The sequence below is a fragment of the Staurois parvus genome, unplaced genomic scaffold (genome assembly GCF_062004578.1).
Source record: "Staurois parvus isolate SC_StPar_1 unplaced genomic scaffold, SC_StPar_1.0 ptg000448l, whole genome shotgun sequence".
NCBI classification, from domain to species: Eukaryota; Metazoa; Chordata; class Amphibia; order Anura; family Ranidae; genus Staurois; species Staurois parvus.
This window is the reverse complement of record NW_028318244.1, coordinates 4520241-4543655: the sequence shown is the minus strand read 5'-3', so window position 1 is coordinate 4543655 and position 23415 is coordinate 4520241. Positions and strand designations below refer to the sequence as shown.

The following is a 23415-nucleotide window of genomic DNA, read 5'->3' as shown; positions in this document are numbered from 1 at the left end:
AGTGCATGCAGGCTGGTGAGACACTGGATACAGGGCTCTGTGCCCTGATGTATCAAATGCTTTTTTCTTACTTATTGTGAGTGTGATTTTAAGGGTTTTTTTTTACAATAAATTTGTTGGATAATATTACACTGGCGAGTTCTTTCTTTACCCACATGTGCTAATTTGGATATGAGAGGATCTTCCTTTGGAGTTTGGTGGAATACCGGATATATATTGATATGCTGATTGATTACCAACACATGAGGATCTTCTTTTGGAGTATGTTTGGTGAATATATACTAATATGCTGGTTAATTACTAGCACATGGTGAGTGTGCATTTTGATGGGGTGTTCTGAGCACTGAATATCACATTTGATGAAGGAGGATCTCAGTACTTCATTGATTGAGGATCATTGATATATGGACTTTTTTGAATGGACTATATTGAGATCCCTTATTTATGTTATTGCACTATTAATTTGCACATATTTGGTGGTGGTTATATATATTTGTGCAAATTAATTTATTGATTCAATTTAGGATTGCGCTATTATTTGTGGTTATTTTGTTTATCACAACTTATTATTATTTACAGTTTTTTATTAATAGCAGCACCTATTAATTATATCCACTCTCTGTTATATTGGCGCAATAATGTTGGTATAGGAGGAGTGTCATACTCATAGAGACATTTCTTTGGTGCCTAACCTTATAGTAAGCACAGACCTGCAGGTATTGTGTGCAGGAGCCTGAGGCTGCATTCACACTTCAGTGTTTTGTAGCTTAACCTGTTTTGTAGACGCCGAGCGCCCGCACATTTGCGTTCTATTAAAAAAGAACATATGTGCTGAGAGCGCGTGCCCTGCGAGCTCCCAGCACACATGTCCAGTACTCAGGGAAAGGTCCCGGTCTCCTCTTTCAATTGGGACCTTTCCCGATCATGTGACGGCGTGTCACAGCGGTCACATGACCTTAAACCCGCCTTGCCTCCCGGCTTCTGAAACCCTTAAAGGGACGGGAGGCACCGGCGCAAAGGGGTTAAAGCTCGAAGCTCCAAACTTAAAAAATCGATTGTTCACTATGGTGCCTGTTTGCTCGATCAACTGTGAACAGGCACCATAGAGAGCAATTGATTTTTTAAGTTTGAGCTTTTTTGGGGATTCAAGCTACAAAACAGTCAAGTCTGAATGCAGCCTAATATTGCACCCGTGATTCAGTGACTGCAGGCTCCAGAAGCTTAGTTTTTAATTGTGGAGGTAGCTATCTACCTAGAAACTAATGACGGGGGATCCATTTTGGTAGTGATACTATTACTAAGTAAATGACGTCTGGCTGCAGCAGGCTGATGTTTGGGTCATTGAGCTGGGCAAATGTGGCCATTCAGTTTGGAGAACTTGAACCAGCTAGTGTTTGGGTCTAACTCAACATGGATCCAAACCTCAAGCTCATTCCTACTCCATACTAGGGATAAGCTTTGAGTTTGGGTCGACAGAGAATTGCACTTGAACTCTAGTTGTTCAAGGTTTGCTACATAGAAAAGCTAAATGGCCAGATTTCGCCTGTTTGCCTACCCGATCCTCCAGCAGCTGCTGTAGCCAAAATTTGCATCAGTTAGTGGTGGTACCACCTAGCAACCAATCACCTGTTGCTTAATTCGAAAGGTTAACTAAGGAACTCTGACCTCCATCCAGCACTATGCTGCCTCCCACTCTCCGCTCTGTAGTGGACAAGAGAGTGGCTGAGGCTGGGGAGAAGCAGAGCCGTGTTCACAAGCCAGCTGTCGGTAGATTACAATCGTCAGCTTGCCGAACCCTGTCCTAAGACGATCGGATGCTCCCTGGATCGACAACCTATGGTGTTATTTCTTATTTCTGTAGCCAAACTTTGTATCAGTTGGTGGTGGTATCACTACTGCCACTAAATGAGTGACTTCCCCTCCCGCTGGCTTGTTTCATGTAGTAAACAATCCAGCGGGTATCTCCGAGTGAAGTCATTGACCAAATATGGTCAATGACATTAGGTAGCATGGCTTGTTAAAGCGGAATTAAAGTCCCACTGTGACCCACCATGAAGGCAGGTTTCTCTAAATAAACACAGTGAGTGATCGGTACCGGCAGGGTACAGGAGTCAGCATGGCGGAAGACAGTGAGAGTTGAGGACTGTGTCCCTGTTGGCAGAGCCCTTAAAGCGGAGTTCCAGACATTTTTGTGATTATTAAAAGTCAGCAGCCTACAAAAACTGCAGCTGCTGACTTTTAATAAACACACCCTTACCTGTCCCAGAGTCCAGCCATGTTCTCACACACGCAGTCCCTTCTCTCCTTCTGTCCTCCATGGCGCCAGCATCTCAACTGTGGGCACCAAACTATGACAGCTTCACAGCCTGGTGCCCACTGCGCATGCGCAAGTCACATACTAATTGCTCTGGCAGTCTTCTGGGATCTGTGAAAGTTGCCAGGAGACTAAGAGGGAGGAGGGGGCCGAACTTCCGGCTCACTTCCCTGTGGCAAACTGAGCCGGAAGTGGGAGCGGGTACCTGTCACAAACAGGTATCCGCTCCTCCCTCCCCTCCAAATGGTGCCAAATATGGCAGTGGAGGGGGAAGGAGGAGGCAAATAAGTGAAGCTTCCACTTTTGAGTGGAACTCCACTTTAAGAGATCTCCTCTTCCCCACACAGCACATATGTCAGGAATTGACTAGCCAATAGTGGTGGGACTCACCTGCCTTGTGGGCTGCAGTACCAGGGCTGGCCAGCGGGTGCTCTCAACAACCAGAGGCTCACTTCGGCAATTAGCCATCACCTGGGGTTGATTGCAGGTGGTGTATTTAAGTGATGGCCAGACCTGCAGTCTGTGCCTTGTTGTACTGTTTGCTTGGCCCTGGTTTCCTGATCCTGTTTCTGCCTGTCCTGACGCTGCCTGAACTCTGCCCGTACTGACCTCGGCTAGTCCTGACCACTCTCCCGCCTGCTCCTGGTACTCCGTTTGCCCATTTGCTATGACCCGGCCTGCCTGACTATTGTATCGTATGTTTGTTATCTGTTGGAGGTTTGGTTCAGTTTGTTTGCACTGTGTTATGTTTAGTTTTGCACTGCGTTTTGTATTGTTAGTCTCAATAAATTATATTATTTACTATATCTGAAACCTGCGTTTCCCTGTGTCAGTCCACACACTTCTGGTCACACCCGCATCCCTGACATTACAACAAGGCCATCCTGACCAGAAGTGGCTGCACAGGGAAGCCATCTTGGCTTGTTGCTGGGAAGGATGGATCTTGATGAGGTTGTGTATTTATCTCTGCTAGTGTTTGATGACAGAGAATATGCTTATCAGACTCTGAAGGAGTATACCCGGGATCAACTGCTAGAGTGTATAAGGATCGCTCATTGTCTAGTTGATCAGGGCACAGAGTTTTCTGAGGTGCAGCCATTGATCCAGGTTTGTGTTGAGTTGGCTCGGTCCTGTACCCCTGAAAGCAGGAATGACTTTTTTCCCCCATTTAGTGTGGATCAAGTGGAATCACTGGTATGGTTGTTGGAGGATGATCCAGATTGTTTCCATGAGCACTATGCAGCTTGTCCATCACATGTGCTCATGGATTGCATAAACGCAGTGCAGTCTTTGATCAGACAGGCTATGTGTAAGCTGAGTTTTGTTCAACCAGTACTGCAGACATGGACAGATTTGTTACACCTAGCCTCAGTCGGCTTGCAATATCATTCCTCAGTCCGGTGTCCAGCCCGAAGTGCCTCAGTCCGGTGTCCAGCCCGAAGTGCCTCAGTCCGGTGTCCAGCCCGAAGTGCCTCAGTCCGGTGTCCAGCCCGAAGTGCCTCAGTCCGGTGTCCAGCCCGAAGTGCCTCAGTCCGGTGTCCAGCCCGAAGTGCCTCAGTCCGGTGTCCAGCCCGAAGAGCCTCAGTCCGGTGTCCAGCCCGAAGAGCCTCAGTCCGGTGTCCAGCCCGAAGTGCCTCAGTCCGGTGTCCAGCCCGAAGTGCCTCAGTCCGGTGTCCAGCCCGAAGTGCCTCAGTCCGGTGTCCAGCCCGAAGTGCCTCAGTCCGGTGTCCAGCCCGAAGTGCCTCAGTCCGGTGTCCAGCCCGAAGTGCCTCAGTCCGGTGTCCAGCCCGAAGTGCCTCAGTCCGGTGTCCAGCCCGAAGTGCCTCAGTCCGGTGTCCAGCCCGAAGTGCCTCAGTCCGGTGTCCAGCCCGAAGTGCCTCAGTCCGGTGTCCAGCCCGAAGTGCCTCAGTCCGGTGTCCAGCCCGAAGTGCCTCAGTCCGGTGTCCAGCCCGAAGTGCCTCAGTCCGGTGTCCAGCCCGAAGTGCCTCAGTCCGGTGTCCAGCCCGAAGTGCCTCAGTCCGGTGTCCAGCCCGAAGTGCCTCAGTCCGGTGTCCAGCCCGAAGTGCCTCAGTCCGGTGTCCAGCCCGAAGTGCCTCAGTCCGGTGTCCAGCCCGAAGTGCCTCAGTCCGGTGTCCAGCCCGAAGTGCCTCAGTCCGGTGTCCAGCCCGAAGTGCCTCAGTCCGGTGTCCAGCCCGAAGTGCCTCAGTCCGGTGTCCAGCCCGAAGTGCCTCAGTCCGGTGTCCAGCCCGAAGAGCCTCAGTCCGGTGTCCAGCCCGAAGAGCCTCAGTCCGGTGTCCAGCCCGAAGAGCCTCAGTCCGGTGTCCAGCCCGAAGAGCCTCAGTCCGGTGTCCAGCCCGAAGAGCCTCAGTCCGGTGTCCAGCCCGAAGAGCCTCAGTCCGGTGTCCAGCCCGAAGTGCCTCAGTCCGGTGTCCAGCCCGAAGTGCCTCAGTCCGGTGTCCAGCCCGAAGTGCCTCAGTCCGGTGTCCAGCCCGAAGTGCCTCAGTCCGGTGTCCAGCCCGAAGTGCCTCAGTCCGGTGTCCAGCCCGAAGTGCCTCAGTCCGGTGTCCAGCCCGAAGTGCCTCAGTCCGGTGTCCAGCCCGAAGTGCCTCAGTCCGGTGTCCAGCCCGAAGTGCCTCAGTCCGGTGTCCAGCCCGAAGTGCCTCAGTCCGGTGTCCAGCCCGAAGTGCCTCAGTCCGGTGTCCAGCCCGAAGTGCCTCAGTCCGGTGTCCAACCCGAGATCTCCCCCCTCTCTTCTCTTCCCTCTCTCTCCCCCCTCAATATCTCTCTCTCCTCTCTCTCTTCCCTCTCTTTCTCTCTCTCCCCCTCTCTCTCTCTAGGCCCGCCTAGCAACCAATCACCTGCTGGTTAATTCGAAAGGTTACTGAGGGAGCTCCGCCCTCCATCCATCACTATGCTCGCTCTCCGCTCTGCAGTGAACATGAGAGCAGCAGCGGCTGGGGGAAGCAGGGCAGAGATAACGATCTATCTGTCGCCTGCCCGCAGTCGAGTGGTAGATTGCAATCAGCGTCTTGCTGAACCCGCCCTAGGGCCATCGAATGCTCCCTGAATCAACAACCTATGGTGTTATTTCTTGATACAGTGCGTTATGTGTTGTTCTGACATAAAGCTTGCTGTACACTAAAAACAACAACATGCTGACATCAACCCGATAGCAGAATAACTCCATGATTGGTGTTCTGCTGTAATGGAGGTTTAGGATGTCAGCAATGGGAAGGAGAACAAACTTTTTGCCGATGCTGACTTTAATTTGGTGGTCATCTTCAAATTCTATTGTCAGCAGTTTTCTCTCCAGCTCTTTGGTCTCCTTACATGTTGTGTCAACAATGACACCTTTGTAGTGCAGTTTTTCTGCAGTATATTTGACCTTTTTGATGCTAGTGGGTGACTTAGGGCTGAACAATTTATAAAGCCAGGTCCTCTTCTTCCTAGTTTGCTTATTCTCCTTTTCTTTCCTCTCTTCCTTCAGCCCCAAAATCTTAATGTCATCTTGCTTCTCCGTCTCCTTCTGCATCTTTTTGTTCATGTCAATATTGGATGACATTTGGCCCACTAGGTTTTCTAGGCAACTGTTCCAGAACCTTTGATATTGGTTTACCTTGTCCTGGTAATATTTGAAGCTGACGTTAAGGGCATCCACTGCTTGGCTGAGCTTCGTTATTTCAGCTTGTTGCTGCAGCTGAAATTCATTTTCCTTTGTGACATCCATGTCAGTATTGTTCAGGATATCTTGAGAGTCCATTGCTTTTGAAAGCCCAGCATCCTGTAAAGCCTTTGGGTTTGTCAAATTTTTCTCTTTTTGTGGAATATATTTGCTGCCTAAGGAGAGGCAGACTTTAGTTGCTGTCAAGTCTCCACCTCTGTTAGCAGCAGCTGCATTCTCATAAAAAAGAAGATCTTTAACCTTAGGAACTGGTCCAAGATCCTTGAAAATTTGATAAAGACTGTCTTGTTGGTTTGGGATGACCACTTTTTCATATTTTGAAAGCAGCTTATGTGTGCTTACAATGTCCATTGCATGAAGCTCTATCACTGGATTCTTTAGGGAAATCATGTCAGAATATTCATTGAAGCCAAATTCTTCCTCTGGTTCTGGAACATTAAAAACCTCCTCAAACATGCTCCTGAAACGTGGATGGTTTTTGATTATATAGTCATTCTTGATTGAAGCTCCAGCATTTTCCTTGGGGAAATGGCTATTAATTAAGGTGTGGCCGACAAGCACAGCCACGATCAAGAAGTTCTCTTTTTGCCCTGATTCTGTTGACATTTTAAATTTCAGTATTCCAAAGTCATCTGGAGCTGCTATAGCTGGCTGGAAATACTGGTACATGAAAAGGCTAAGAGTCTCAAAGACTTCATCTGCACTTGCCTGGGGGAACTTTTTATGCAGGGCTTGTCTTAGGACTCTTGTCACATACCTTATTCCATAAGGTATACTGTGCACATCTGAGAATATTGCATTTAAGACTAGGTCTGCCATGTTAGTAGTGAGAGAAGGTATTTCCAATAATCTGTGATGTAAGTGAAATATCCCATCTATCACTTCAGTGAGCTTGTTGTGGAGGACATTACATTTTGCAGCCTGCCTGTAAAAGCTGAAGGCAGTCTCAATGCCCATTAATTTTCCTTCCACTATATCCTTGATATGAGTACATTTTTTCTCGACCTCATACTGAATAGCATTTCCCAAAAACTTGACAAAATGATATTCCTCTCTTGGAGTTGAGGCATGATTGTAGAGTCCGGGAAGAAGCCTTTCTTCAAGAATGGTATACTCATGTACTGACATCTGACATATGAGCTTGGACAGGTACTTTGGTTGGGTCTGTAGATGATAGAAGAGGTGCTGATAGGGTTCCAACCTCTGTGTCTTCCTGCTCAGTTCAAGCATGCGTTGTCTGTCAATGGACATCGCATCTTCAATGTCCATTCTGTTGTCCAGCTTTAGTTTTGGAAATCGGGACACAAGGCTTTCTAGTGTCCGTTTCCCATTCACAAGAATTGATATTTTCTTGTCCAAGGTATTCAACTCCTCTTTTAGTGTTTGGATGGCATTCATTTTAGTGGAAACTTCACCTTCTAGGTAATTTATCAATACCTCTTGGGGAGAAGGGATATCCAAGGAGGAGTCCAAGGAATGGGAATCCTTTAGACTGGAACTAACTGATAATCTTTTGCTTCGGAGCAACTTCTTGGAAAGCTTTCCAGCGTGGTTGCTCCCAACAATTGAGCGTATTTCTACAAGGGATGACATAACCTCATTCTCCATAGTTGTAAAACCTGTAAAATAAAAGAAAATGGTTTTAATTGTGTTCTAACCTTTCCTCACTTTGTCTAAAACTAAGAAAACAAAATTGTGAATATATACTGTATACTGTGACTTTCTGGGCATTAGACACCAAAATGTTTGTCCCAAAGCACTGTCATTATTGTGACCCTAGCTGGCTTGTCTTCAGCCACATGGAAATAAACAGAAATTGAGCCTCTTTGGCAGCACATTAAAAAAAGGCTGACTTGAAGTGGTTGTAAAGGCTCAAGGTTTGTCACCTTCATGCATTCTATGCATGAAGGTAAAAAACCTTCTGTGTGCAGCAGTGCCCCCCAGCTCCCCCCCCCCCCAAATACTTACCTGAGCCCTATCGCAATCCAGCAATGTGCAAGACAGCCTCATTGTCCAAGGTCTCTGCCTCCTCATTGGCTAAGACAGCAAGCAGGAGCCACTGGCTCTCACTGCTGTCGATCACAGCCAGTCAGCCAATGAGGTGAGAGAGGGGGCAGGGCCAAACTGCAGCTCTGTGTGTGAATGGACACACAGAGCAGTGGCTTGGGAACATTACCACAACCTTCCCAAACCTGAGACCCCGTCCTCCTCTTCCTATTTCTTTTTCACCATTCATTAACCTTAGATTGGTCCTTAAAGGGCCCACTTAAAAAAAATGAGGGGATATACACCTACCATGTAAGATATATCCCTTCTGACTTTAAAATTGCTCAGGTAACAGTTTAATCCAAAGCCTGTCCACACTAGGCATAATAAAGTTATAATGTTGAGAACCAATTCTACACTATATACCATTCTGCTACATATGCAGATCTGTCACATATTATCCGGCTGTATGTACACAACGTAAAACAAGTATATGGCGTCAATGACAAACAATAAATACATGTAAGCCTAAAGAGCATCTGTGCCCAGACTATGGACATTAAAGTATTCCTATAATTTAACAAGCAGTAAGGGAGCTTTAAAACAAGCCCACCCTAACCCCTCTAGCTGTATATAATGTGAAGTCATTATTACCAAACAACAAAGATGTTACAGCACCTGCCTTGTGTTCCCATTAGGGGGCAGCACCTGCTGTGTTTCTATTAGAGGGCTGGATGGCTGCCAAGATTCAGCTCTCAATAGAAAGGAATAGAGAGATGAGCTGACTTTGTCACTGCCTGTGTTATGAATGTGTGTGCACAGTACTTGTAGGTAGAGGTGAATGAGAAAAACATGTTTTTGTTCAAAATATGGGAAAAAAATGTAGACAAAGTTTCTTACTTTTTCGCTGAGATTCAACAGTGGTCATTTGATGAGAAATGTTTAAATTGGAGCACATTAGTGCAAATATAAACAAGATATTTGAAGAAAACGCCTTTAGCAGTCTAGTACAGTACTGCTCACCACGGAAGACAGAAAGTGTCTGCCTGCTACACTGTGACATCACACAGAGGTCCATGACCACAGAGGTCACATGACCACAGTGAGCACAGCTGATTGGTTGCTATTTTTAGATCTTGTTTTGAACAAAGAACTCTGGTCTAAGGAGCCCAGTAATATGTTACATAAGGGGTTATGCACTGTAATTATCAGGAATACTAATGGGATTAATTCACAAACCCCTGAATACATATATTAATTGTGCTCACATGTAATATTTAAACTTGACTACATTGAAAATGACTGTAATATTTTATATATAAAATAACATTTGTGTCTTAGTGTGTTAGCTTTGTGAATGAAGCCCGTAGAGTGGTGTAAAATCAGGCTTTTTTAATAGGAGAAATTGTTGAAATCAATAAATCAACCAAATGTTAATTTACAGCAGTTTGTCTTGGGGTAGGGCTGGTGGGGGGGGGGGGGGTTGTTAGGCGGTTTCCATCCCCCACCTTTAGCTGTGGAACTGTAATTTTCAAATCTCAGTGGATTCAACTGAAAATAACAGTCATTTTTTTTTCAAATTTAGAGACTTCAACCTGCTGCTGAGGCATGGTATGGGGGATGGGCAACACACCTTTATAAACAGTGCTACCCGTACTAATGCAAGTCCAGAGCCATGTTTAGATAGCTTGTTGGGTGATGATGTTGTCTGCCTTTCAGAGGGGACACTGGAGGTTTAATTCACAGAATTAATACACCAGGATAGTATGCTTATATTCTATACACACATCAATCTACAGTATATTTAATGTAAACAGGAAGCTCTCCAGCAGATTGTTGCAGTGTACATGGATGAGGCAAACCATTTAAAGTATAACTGGAGGCAAACCTTTTTTTCTAGTTATGGATAGAGTGGAGAGGGATTAGAACCCCTGTCAGATTTTATTGCTGTCTGTGTCTCCGTTAGGGAGATTTGCCCTCTCTATTTGTCCTGATTACCATTATCACTGAAAGTAAAAGAAAATCCTACATTTTGGGTTGTTCCCAGAAAAGTAATAGGGGGGAAATCTTCCAATGGGGACACTAGAGTCTCCAAGGAATCCTGTTAATTTGCTGGGATTTTCTTCTCGCTTCCTCTTTGGCTATGGGACAAGAAGTGAAGGGAAAGGCACAGATGGCGAAAAAAAAAAATTCTGACAGGTTATAACCCCTCCCTTACTCTATCCAAAATTAAAAAAAGGGATGCCTGTAGTTCTACTGACGGGTGATTAAAATAATCAGCTTTTATTTATTCATGTTGCTTGAGGTGATTGTAGCCGAATTAGTGAATTTGCGACAGAAACAATTGAGTACTGTCCGTGATACTTTTTTTATTTGCACTAACTTACAATTTTGAGGACAAGCTTTCGGGGAATGTCCCCTTCTTCAAGGTCCAAGCAGTACTATACAAATCACAAAGTTTTAGCAGAATGTTAGAAGAGATGGGAAAAAAAAAAGGCTAGAGATAAGGCACAGCAAAAGCAAAGGAGGGGGGGGGGGAGAGGGTAAGGCAACACTCACATCACAGAGGGAGTGAAGCTTGAGAAGCTTGGGTTTCCCAAAATTAAAAAATACTGGTGTAAATGATTATGAATTGTGAGCTGGAGTTTGGATTCAATTTGTTAGTGTATCTAAATCTGCTAATACATGTAACACTCCCCTACCTCCAACAAACTGGTGCTGTCTTCATTCCATTAACGCCAATGATGCGGCTTATTTTATTTAATTAACACCAATGATGGCAAATTTATTCTATTCCATTAATACCAAGGATGGGGCTCATTTTATTCCATTAATACCAAGGATGGGGCTCATTTTATTCCATTAATACCAAGGATGGGGCTCATTTTATTCCATTAATACCAAGGATGGGGCTCTTTTTATTTCATTAATACCAAGGATGGGGCTCATTTTATTTCATTAATACCAAGGATGGGGCTCATTTTATTTCATTAATACCAAGGAAGGGGCTCATTTTATTTCATTAATACCAAGGATGGGGCTCATTTTATTCCATTAATACCAAGGATGGGGCTTATTTTATTTCATTAACACCAAGGATGGGGCTCATTTTATTTCATTAACACCAAGGATGGGGCTCATTTTATTTCATTAACACCAAGGATGGGGCTCATTCTATTCCATTAACACCAAGGATGGGGCTCATTCTATTCCATTAACACCAAGGATGGGGCTTATTTTATTTCATGGACATTTCATGGTTTATTTTATTCCACTGACTTTAATCCCACTGATAACAATTATGGGGGTTATTTTTCTCTCAATGACACAGAAATTTGAGACTTATGTTGCTCCCATTGTCACAGTGATGGGATTTATTTTTTTACTTGGCTGGTAAACGCAATTATTAACAAAATCCTGGGGTATATTTTACTTTTCGGTGTATTTGTTTGAAGGAAGGGTGTCAGGGCGTTTGGATCAGATAGTAGACGGCTGTGTTCAAAGGCTACTTGAGATACCTTCAGCATTTGACCTTTCCCATTGTGGAGTCACCTCTTTTGGGTGAGCCTTTTCAGTCTTAGGTAGAGGTGACCCAAATTGGCTTAATGACATGGATGGATTACTGGTATTCTGAAGTGCCGCAAGTTTTTGAACTATGCTTGAGATATATTAACACACCGCAGGGTGTGTTTGGTAAACATTGAATTATAAAAAAGTAAACATACTGTACTTAATCTAAGCTGAAAGTCACTGAGCTAAGATACTTTCCAATTGCGTATATTAACACTAAAACACAAAGATGTACGTTTCATGTTTTTATTGGTATTTAATAAATGTTGGTAGATTCAGTGGGGGAGTTGATAAAGAGTGTTGCAAGAATAAAGTCAACGCTACTCTCACAAACTGAAAAATTGGAGCAGGTTCTGCAACTGCAACATCGGCTGGCTATAAAAAAATATGACAGCAGGCCGACTTTTGAATGACGCATGCGCCATTCAAATGCTAGGCGGACTTGGGCATTCTCGGTGGAGGGGCGGGCGTGAAATGGCATCAAGGCACTGCTTGGCGCGTTTTTAAATTGTGGGGCTGTGGTCATTGGCCGAGTGCGGCATGAGTCTCACTGAGCTCTTGGTCCTTCTCTTTTCTCTGGCCGGCCGGGCAGCATTACAGAGTGCCAGAGGGCACTAATACAAAGGGCTGTCCTGTCCTGCTTCCACTCACAGCTGCTTGGCAAAATTGGACAGGGGTAGGGGTAGGGATGTAAAACAGAGCACAGGGATCAAATATGTGCATATACCATACAAAATGCAGGTTTCAAGAACATGTACTGTGTAGTGTGCAGAGGTCAGGAGCAGGTAATGTGCATAGTTCAGGGGTCAGAAATTAGTAATGTACAGATTGCTGGGGTCAAGAGTATGTAATGTAGGAGTGCAAAACATACAAAATGCAGGGATCAGGAGTGTGTAATGTTCATAGTGTAGCCTGCTGAGTGGTACAGCATGTGGCACATTATCACTTGCATTGTCAGACTAAGTAAGGCCATTTTACTGCTCCCCCTTAAGTTGCAAAGTGTATACATGTGGCTTCAATGCTTTACATTGTGGTGCAGCAAAAGTGATATTGCCTGGAGAGCTCGGCGGACACTACCACTTGCTGAATTCAACCCATTCAACTGAATGGGGCTGTGCAGCAACCGTGTGCAGTGCACATGGCTGCAGCTGAGTGGTGTTGGATTTTAGGGGTTAAAACAGGTGGTGAGGAGGCAACATAATGCTTCCTCACCACCTGTCGAACAACTCTAAATATTGATCCACCACAGATCACTCTTTAGAGAGCAACACAACTGTAAAAAGGAGCCCTGCAGCTATATTTACACTTGTGGCTGAGGAGCAGTAAAAATGCAAGGTTGAGCTGTGTTATCACCACCCAGCCATTCCCTTTAAGCTGCAAAGGCAGCAAAAGGGGGTGTACAAATGCTGCAGCCAAATTGTGCAGCAAAAATTGTCCCTGCTGTTGAGTTCACTGGGCAGGGACAGTTGCGGGTATAAGGGGTTTAAACAGTTGGTGAAGAGGCGATATAATTCCTCCTCACTGCCTGTCACATTCCCTTTAAAGAGCAATCCAAATGTGGATTGTTCTTCAGAGGGCACCTCATGTGTAAATGAGACCTAAGGCTGTTCAGATGATACAGTAATTTCTATCAGTTCAGCAGGGGCCTGGGAAAAGGAGTGGGACTACTTAATATTTACTTCGGGGCACCGCTGCTGCTGGTCTGCAGCAATTACAAAAAAAACAAACTTGCCTGTGTCTGAAAATCATCAAATAGTCCGGCAGAGTAATCATGTTGCAGTTCACAGCAATAACATTGATACAGGCACAAACAGGCACAAATTTTAATTCAGTTGTCGGGTACTGTAGCACAAGGATTACTCCGCCAGGGGCCCAGGAAGTTTTTTTAATTGCTGCAGACCAGGAGAGCAGTCAGCAGTACATGGAAGTAAAAGGTCCCACTCTGCCGACGGACCCCTGTTGAATTGCAAGCTCTGGGCCCCATACAGGAGGACCAGAGGTACCCCCTTATCGCTCTGCACAGGAAGGCTGAAGACCATACAGCGAAGAACTAATGCAGAGTTCAGTTTAAATCTGTTCTAATGGCAGAACGTTTTTTTACTTTAATGCCTTCAGTGCATTAAGGTAAAAAAACCTTCTGAATGCAGCTCCCCAGCCCCCCTTATACTTACCTGAGCCCCATTTCGATCCAGCATGTGCATCAAAACATGAAGAAAAATAGATCAAATTTGTGTTGTTCCTCTAAAAAAAATTGAAGAAAAGTGAATATTAGACTGTTCAAAAAAATATCAGTATTTGTATTCTTCTTTACAAACTCAAACATTCACTATATAAACTGAAAAATGTTTGAAGATTTTGCTTTCCTTTGAATGACTTAATGAATATTTGGTTGTAGTCGCACTGTTTCTGAGAACTGCTGTACATCTGTGTTGCATGGAGTCACCCAACTTCTGGCCCCTGTGATCAGGTATTCCAGCCCAGGATGATTGGACTACATTCCACAGTTCTTCTCTGTTTCTTGGTTTTGCCTCAGAAACTGCATTTTTGATGTCACCCCACAAGTTTTCTATTGGATTAGGATCCGGGGATTGGGCTGGCCACTCCATAACGTCCATCTTGTTGGTCTGGAACCAAGATGTTGCACGTTTACTGGTGTGTTTGGGGTCGTTGTCTTGTTGGAACACCCATTTCAAGGGCATTTCCTCTTCAGCATAAGGCAGCATGACCTCTTCAAGTATTCTGATGTATTCAAACTGATCCATGATCCCTGGTATGCCATAAATAGGCCCAACACCGTAGTATGAGAAACATCCCCATATCATGATGCTTGCACCACCATGCTTCACTGTCTTCACAGTGTACTGTGGCTTGAATTCAGTGTTTGGGGGTCGTCTGACAAACTGTCTCCGGCCACTATACCCAAAAAGAACAATCTTACTTTCATCAGTCCACAAAATGTTGCGCCATTTCTCTTTAGGCCAGTCAATGTGCTCTTTGGCAAATTGTAACCTCTTCAGCACATGTCTTTTTTTCAACAGTGGGACTTTGCGGGGGCTTCTTGCAGATAGCTTGGCTTCACATAGGCGTCTTCTAATTGTAACAGTCCTCACAGGGAACTTTACACCTTCTTTCATCTTCCTGGAGCTGATTGTTGGCTGAGTCCTTGCCATTTTGGCTATTCTTCTATCCATTCAAATGGTAGTTTTTCGCTTTCTTCCACGTCTTTCAGGTTTTGGTTGCCATTTTAAAGAATTTGTGATCATTTTAGCTTAGCGGCCTATCATTTTCTGCACTTCTTTATATGTTTTCCCCTCTCCAATCAACTTTTTAATCAAGGTACACTGTTCTTCTGAACAATGTCTGGAACGACCCATTTTCCTCAGAATTTCAGAGAGAAATGCACTGTAACCAGCATGTACATTTGCTGCCTTCCTTCCTTAAATAAGGGCAATAATTGCCACCTGTTTTTCAAAGAATGAAAGACCTCACTAATGGAACTCCACACTGCTATTATTTTGAACTTGCCCCTTTCAATTAGTGATTCAATTACACAGAATCAGCAGCATACATGTCATGACTGTTGGGTCTGTTGGATTTCTATTAGTCTACTACACTGCTAGTAAATTATTTTCAGCAATGACCAAGTCCTTCATACTAAAAGGGTGCCTAGAACTTTTGCTGAGCCGAAAAAGCTGACATTCGTCAACAGCACCAACCAAAGCATTGGGAGGAAGGACATTTTTTGCATCTAGCGTTGAACATCAGGGCAAGCCTGGTCCTGCCTGACAGCGAATGGGATAAACCAGATATTACACATTCATGTCCCATGCTGCAGAATGGTAAGCAGCAACAGTCTGGTGTGAAGATGGGGATATGGGACTTCCTCAAGAAGGACCCCATTAAATCCTTAACGCTTATGCAAAATCAGGGTCGGTTGGTCCTGGACTTCAGAGTCTGAACATGGGAGTGAAAAGTTTGGAGCATTTCTAGGGGAAGGAAAAACTTTGCACAGGACAAGGATTAGAATCAGGCTCAGATATTCAGAGCAATGAAAGGATCCAGCTCTGAGTTCTATTTCTAGAATTTGAGGATCATCCAGGATCTCAATAGGATCTGCACAGTCTGATGGATGTTGACTGACCTGTTGGCATTTTGCACAGTAGAGTAGCAGATGGCTAAAGAGGGATCACTTTGATGCATTTGGCCAGCTTGAATATGTATTGCAATATATGGAAAGCAAGAATCCTTGTTTACTAGTAATAAGTAAGTGTGCATTGAGAAGACCCTTGGTACAGTAGACAGGTCCAAGGCATGGCAATACTTAGAAAAAAAGGCTACAAGGCCTGGAAAGTCCCCCACATGAAAGTTACAATGACAAACCTGGCAGACTCCATGCAACGTTTAAGTACCCAATAGGAGAAGTTATCAGCCATTAGTTGCAGTATGAGGCAGATGTCCCTGTGGTACTGATCTCAGGAGAGAGAAGCTGTGTCAGACCAGAGTGATGGCTTGCCAAACCAAAGGCAAAAGAGATCCTCAATGTCTGAAGTCCTGGGAACAGTAGTAGGATGGGGCCATCTAAGGATTCAGCTTGGCATAGAACAGTCTATGCAAATACATTTAGGCTAGGTGTTAAGCCTATAGACTAAAGCTCCCCATGTACCAACCCATCTGAGGGGATAGGGTAGACTTCCACATTGGCCACAGCTACAGAAGCTGTAGAAAATAACAGAGATAGATTCTGGAGGAGAAGGTGAGGCAGACTGATTGCAGTTAACATGACCTTTGGCAAAAATGGCATGATGCCTTACAGAGATAACCAACAATATATATAATTCCAGGTATATAGAGTATAGTAGCAGCAAGGGTTACTGATGCACCACCTGTAGAACAAGCCCTTAGGTACTCACTGATTGCAATCCGGGTGCGCAACAACAGCCCCCTCAAGGGCATCCCAAACAGTCTTCACTGTACCGGTGGTCATACCCTTTAGGAAGGATCTTCAGAGACAGGGTACCACCAGTGGATGGACCTCAACCCTGGAACTGTATAGCACCATGCAGATAGCTCAAATACAATGCACTAAGTGCCAAGGTGAGCACCTCACACAGGATCCAGTGCCTAGAGCAAAGTTTGGCTCCACATTTTCTCTCAGGTGGGATCTGGGCACAATCCTCCAAGGCTCTATCAAGGAGTCAACCAACTTGCAAAGCTGCAAAATGAAGTGGCAGTGGCTATGGAGCAACTAGGAATCTTCACAGAAGAGTCTTGAAGAAAATAAATCATAAAAAGAAACCATTACTTCTCTCAGAAAAAAGAGCTGAAGTCCATACTCCTAAAGCAGAACTTCTAATACTTTTGGGTGATATATATATATATATTTATTTTTGAGTGGGTTCCTATTGGGAAAGTGCAACACTACTTGTGCATGGACAGTGGGAAGCCAGCTGTAAAGCACCAGAAAGTCACTGCCGGCTTCCACATCCAAGATGGCCGTGCCGCGGAACCCTAAGACCGGCAAAGAACTGGCCTTGGTGAGGACAGCGCTGGATCCCTGTTATGTTTATTAAAAGTCAGCAGCTACAGTATTTTTTTTTTTTTTAGGGCAAAGTTCCTTTTAAGGATAATAGCGAAAAACTGAGGCATGCTAAGAGCTGGAGGAGTTATTCTGCGCCATCCTTACTGCTTTCTTGTTTTAGCATCCCATCTCCTGAAGGTGGCAGCATAACACAGGGTTAAAACTATAGATCCTGTGTCATGTACTATACTGTACAAATGAGAATTGTGTTTGTTGTACAAATAAATACTGGAATCACCATGGTAAGACTAAAATGCCAATTAAAATAATAAATCTGGACTTACCTGTCTCACAGGTAAATATCTTCAGATAACATGTTGGGGAATACTGTAAATCTGCCCATGAAGCGGCACACTTGTAAGATGTAGTCCAGCAAAAGTGACATGCAGAAAAAAAAAATTGCTGCTAAATGTAATTCCCTTGCCGGTTTCTTTATGGTTGCATGGGGTCCCTCCAAAATCTATACCAAATCCTTATCTAGCCATTCAGCTTGACTGGTCAGGAAATAGAGAAGCAGGAAGCATGCACCCCCCTACTTCCTGAACCATACCATGCCAGGCCACGCCACGTGCCCTCAACTTGGTAGGGGTACCTTGCCTGCTTCATAGGGACAAGGGCCTCATCACCACATCCCTAGGCTGGTGGATGTCGGGGGGGGGGGGGAGTCTTTAGGGAGTGGACTTATCAAAACCTGGTGCAGCGCTCAACCTAAATGTTACCTACTAATAAATAAATACAATAATCATTATTTTTAGGTGACATCCCAAAACGCACTTTATAACGCATTGATACACCATAAATAGTCACTCCAAAACGCACTTTTTAGTGTATCATATATCTTTTTGTGACATTAGGTTGGGGCCATATACAACAATAAGAAAAAATAGTAAATAGCAGTTTTTTCTCTTTTCTTCTGTAAAATTTATAGTTTTTTATCCTAAGTAGTATTTATGGCATTAGTTTTTATAGATATCAACAAAAATGATTTTAAATAGGTATAGATCGCCATATTAAATAGTCATCACCTCCTTATATATTTTTAGTACATTCGATATATGTTCAACTTTTGATTGCTATTAATAAAGGTTTAGAACTGCATTAGTGCAGATATACATGCCCTGTTTTAACTTATGTTTTTAGATTTAATAAAAGTGTAGGTTTCAGATATTAATAGTCCCCCGATTTGTATAGCTATTGAAGTTCCTGAGAGGTAGGAGCATCTCATAGATTATCTTCTATACAGGACCCCATTAAAATGGCCACCGTAGGGTTACCTACAGTTTAAAAGTGTTATTTCACAAGCTCCGGTTTAATATATATTGATCAGTTATATAAATAAAAGCGTAGAAATATAAGTATCATCAATAATATTACATTTTCCCTGGTAATGGCCGCAGGAGATTTCCTGAGAGGTAGGAGCAATAAGCAGGTCTGCCTCTGAACTGTGATTGACATCCATTTTCCCTATATAAAGCCGCATGTCACCAATGACGTTACCCTGAGGAAGTCTCGTGATAACGGGACGTAACGCGTAGGAACGTGGTGACGTATTTTTGGCGTGGATGCCATCTTGCTACACCTAAAAACCCATGCAAGTACACCCATAGCATGTGGTTTTACAGCTTGTTCTATTTTAATGCAAAGTGAGTGGGCAATTGGCTATATATGTTCTTAAAAGTATATTAAACTGATTTCCACTATGGAAGATCTCTTCTATCTCTACCTTCTTAATCTTAATGTGAGTTGGCTGTATCTCATTTTAACATCTCTGGAGGTGACCCTGCTGCTTATTACGCATAGCAGTGAAGGGGATATCAAACGTTTTGGCCCGTTTGGGTCGCTTCAAGGAGCTGAGGGGGCAATTCAGCCGCTTATGGATTATTTCCCATTGGTTGTTATGCACATCCACTTTATCACCTGTACGTTTCAAAAAGCGTTGGAATACTTGGTGTTCACGCAACTTTGAATTTTTTATATATTTTTATATGCTTTTTTTGTATATTCTTTTTTATTTTTCTTTTGGACTTATTGCATAATATTATTTAAATTTAAGTGGTGTTGATGTTTTTCATAACATTATTTTTATATGTTCATATAATTTTGGTATATTTTTTTCTCTTGATGTTATAACACAGCACTTGTCACTTTTGTGGAATTTGATCCCTCATTTAGGGATTCACTTATTGTCACTTGGTTCTTTTCCTTATTGGGCATTATTGAGCCATTGTGATCACTATTTTGTGAGCTATTGGTCCCAATTTCAGGGATTCTTTGTATACTGTTTGTTTTTTATTCACATCAGTACAGTCCCATTTGGACTTTTTGTTTTCACTGTTTTTTGTTATGGTACCATGTTTAGTCACTTCTTTGTTTTCACTTTAGCTCCCTGAGTGGATCAGTTCACTTCACGATAAGGGACTATTATTCACAGTGTACACTAATAGTCACATAAAAATAATGATTATTGTATTTTATTTATTAGTAGGTAACATTTAGGTTAAGCGCTGCACCAATATATATATATATATTTGTCTACTCTAGTATCCATTTGATATATGGTTGGGTGCTAGCAGCCCTCCCCATTCGGTAGCATTGTTCATCTAGTAGCGCAGGAGGCTCATACTGTAGTTATCAGAACCTGGAATTCCTCTTAGGCCCCTTTCACACTTGGTGGAACCCATCAGCGGATCTGCTCTCTCAGCGAGGGGATCTGTCCGCTGATCCCCGCTGAGGAAGCAGGTGACAGATCCATGTCCGCTCTGCTTATGCAGAGCAGACATGAACACAGCCTGCTGTCCTCTATGGGCTGTTGGATGTAAACGGGCCACCTGTCCATTTCCACCCGTCATCTGATCCAATCCGTCAGACAGATGGGGAATGGATCCCCATCCGTCTCTTTTTAGTGGGTAGGATCAAACCGGATGCAGGAGGGTGTAAACGGACACATGTCCGCTTACACCCACCGCTCAATAAAGAGCAATGGATCGTCCGATCTGATCCGCTTGAAATACAGACAACCAGGCCTGATTAGTCTGCTCATGTGAAAGGGGCCATAAGGATAGCAGGTCCCCAGATATCTTGTCTGGTTACTCATTCCCACCGAAAATACACTGTAAATAAACACACAAACACTGTTGACAATGTATGAAAAGAAAAAAAGTCCCACAGTGTTAATTCATCACCATCATCCAGCGATGTAATCACAATGAACAACACCCTACTACCCTCTGATAGAAGCACAACTATTCACTCTGCCATTAAAAAACATGCCCCACAGTGTAAATCCATCATCAATTACACTGTCCAGCGATTTAATTTAAATCTAGTGTCAGTCACAATGAGCAATGCCCGGCCGACTCGCCAACACAAACACGACATCGCACACCGATGGTCAATGAATATGTCCCACGGTGTAAATCCAGCATCAGTTACGTTGTCCAGCGAAGTAGATCCAATATCAATCGCAATGAACGACGACTCGCCAATATAAACGTGACGACCTGCGCCAACAATCCCCTCCTACTGGGATGTCCAGACCAGTCAGTGATATTGGCTGAAGTCATTCACCAAATATTTTGCTGGCCAGCTTGTTTATAATTTGAAAAAAAGAAAAACCGCAGGCAGTGGGGGCCACACAGTGTCAATGGTTTTAAAGGCTAAATTCACCTTTAGTAGCATGTTACATTTTACACCCTAAACATGGGTGTAACACGTAACATGCACCCAGGGGCGGACTGAACATTTGGAAACTTGGGCACTGCCCGAGGGCCCGGGGTCAGTAGGGGGCCCCATGAGATGCCCCTGGTACCTTTTTCATAGGCTTTTTTGAGTTTGGGCAAGGACACAGGGTCCCCATGATCCCTTATTGCCTGGGGTCCCCATGAGTTGTCAGTCCACCCCTGCATGCACCTATTGAACCTGTACCAAAGCCCCCTTCTCTGTGACAGCAGCTGTGGGTTCTTCTCCGTGTACCTGCTGCCAAATTTTTTAAATGGTGTGGCTGTGCAGTGGGCAGAGATCTGTGAATTAATGAATTAATGATCCACAAAGGCAGTTCGACTTGTGGTTTGAAAAGACTGCGAACATGCTGATCAGTTCGCTCATAGTCCATTTACACTGCCTACAGCTCTGCAACTGAACGCCCGTACGTTGGTATAAGCCAGTGTTTCTCATCTCCAGTCCTCATGGACCCCCAACAGGTCATGTTTTCAGGATTTCCATTATTTTGCACAGGTGATTTGATCAGTTTCACTGCCTTAGTAATTACCACAGCTGTTTCATCTGAGGGAAATCCTGAAAACATGACCTGTTGGGGGTCCATGAGGACTGGAGTTGAGAAACACTGGTATAAGCACAGAGGGTGTGGCTAGCGGTGACGTCACCACGCACTCCGACGCACGTGTCCGGATCACGTGATCGTACTACCACCATTTTGAGTGCAGGCAGGCAGGTGAGACACTGGATACAGGGCTCTGTGCCCTGATGTATCAAATGCTTTTTTCTTACTTATTGTGAGTGTGATTTTAAGGGGGTTTTTTTTACAATAAATTTGTTGGATAATATTACACTGGCGAGTTCTTTCTTTACCCACATGTGCTAATTTGGATATGAGAGGATCTTCCTTTGGAGTTTGTTTGGTGGAATACCGGATATATATTGATATGCTGATTGATTACCAACACATGAGGATCTTCTTTTGGAGTCTTTTTGGTGAATATATACTAATATGCTGGTTAATTACTAGCACATGGTGAGTGTGCATTTTGATGGGGTGTTCTGAGCACTGAATATCACATTTGATGAAGGAGGATCTCAGTACTTCATTGATTGAGGATCATTGATATATGGACTTTTTTGAATGGACTATATTGAGATCCCTTATTTATGTTATTGCACTATTAATTTGCACATATTTGGTGGTGGTTATATATATTTGTGCAAATTAATTTATTGATTCAATTTAGGATTGCGCTATTATTTGTGGTTATTTTGTTTATCACAACTTATTATTATTTACAGTTTTTTATTAATAGCAGCACCTATTAATTATATCCACTCTCTGTTATATTGGCGCAATGATGTTGGTATAGGAGGAGTGTCATATTCATAGAGACATTTCTTTGGTGACTAACCTTATAGTAAGCACAGACCTGCAGGTATTGTGTGCAGGAGCCTGAGGCTGCATTCACACTTCAGTGTTTTGTAGCTTAACCTGTTTTGTAGACGCCGAGCGCCCGCACATTTGCGTTCTATTAAAAAAGAACATATGTGCTGAGAGCGCGTGCCCTGCGAGCTCCCAGCACACATGTCCAGTACTCAGGGAAAGGTCCCGGTCTCCTCTTTCAATTGGGACCTTTGCAAATTTGCATCAGTTAGTGGTGGTACCACCTAGCAACCAATCACCTGTTGCTTAATTCGAAAGGTTAACTAAGGAACTCTGACCTCCATCCAGCACTATGCTGCCTCCCACTCTCCGCTCTGTAGTGGACAAGAGAGTGGCTGAGGCTGGGGAGAAGCAGAGCCGTGTTCACAATCCAGCTGTCGGTAGATTACAATTGTCAGCTTGCCGAACCCTGTCCTAAGACGATCGGATGCTCCCTGGATCGACAACCTATGGTGTTATTTCTTATTTCTGTAGCCAAACTTTGTATCAGTTGGTGGTGGTATCACTACTGCCACTAAATGAGTGACTTCCCCTCCCGCTGGCTTGTTTCATGTAGTAAACAATCCAGCGGGTATCTCCGAGTGAAGTCATTGACCAAATATGGTCAATGACATTAGGTAGCATGGCTTGTTAAAGCGGAATTAAAGTCCCACTGTGACCCACCATGAAGGCAGGTTTCTCTAAATAAACACAGTGAGTGATCGGTACCGGCAGGGTACAGGAGTCAGCATGGCGGAAGACAGTGAGAGTTGAGGACTGGGTCCCTGTTGGCAGAGCCCTTAAAGCGGAGTTCCAGACATTTTTGTGATTATTAAAAGTCAACAGCCTACAAAAACTGCAGCTGCTGACTTTTAATAAACACACCCTTACCTGTCCCAGAGTCCAGCCACGTTCTCACACACGCAGTCCCTTCTCTCCTTCTGTCCTCCATGGCGCCAGCATCTAAACTGTGGGCACCAAACTATGACAGCTTCACAGCCTGGTGCCCACTGCGCAAGCGCAAGTCGCGTACTAATTGCTCCGGCAGTCTTCTGGGATCTGTGAAAGTTGCCAGGAGACTAAGAGGGAGGAGGGGGCCGAACTTCCGGCTCACTTCGCTGTGGCAAACTGAGCCGGAAGTG

At 44.2% G+C, this 23415-nt stretch overlaps 1 long non-coding RNA gene and 1 pseudogene across 1 annotated transcript in view; one reads left to right on the top strand and one right to left on the bottom strand.

The window, feature by feature from the left end:
- LOC149453569 (uncharacterized) overlaps positions 1–23415 on the top strand; it is a 198814-nt gene that overhangs the window by 123888 nt on the left and 51511 nt on the right. The gene's annotated exons all lie outside the window — the stretch shown is intronic.
- LOC149453572 (ras GTPase-activating-like protein IQGAP2) lies at positions 5653–7394 on the bottom strand (annotated as a pseudogene).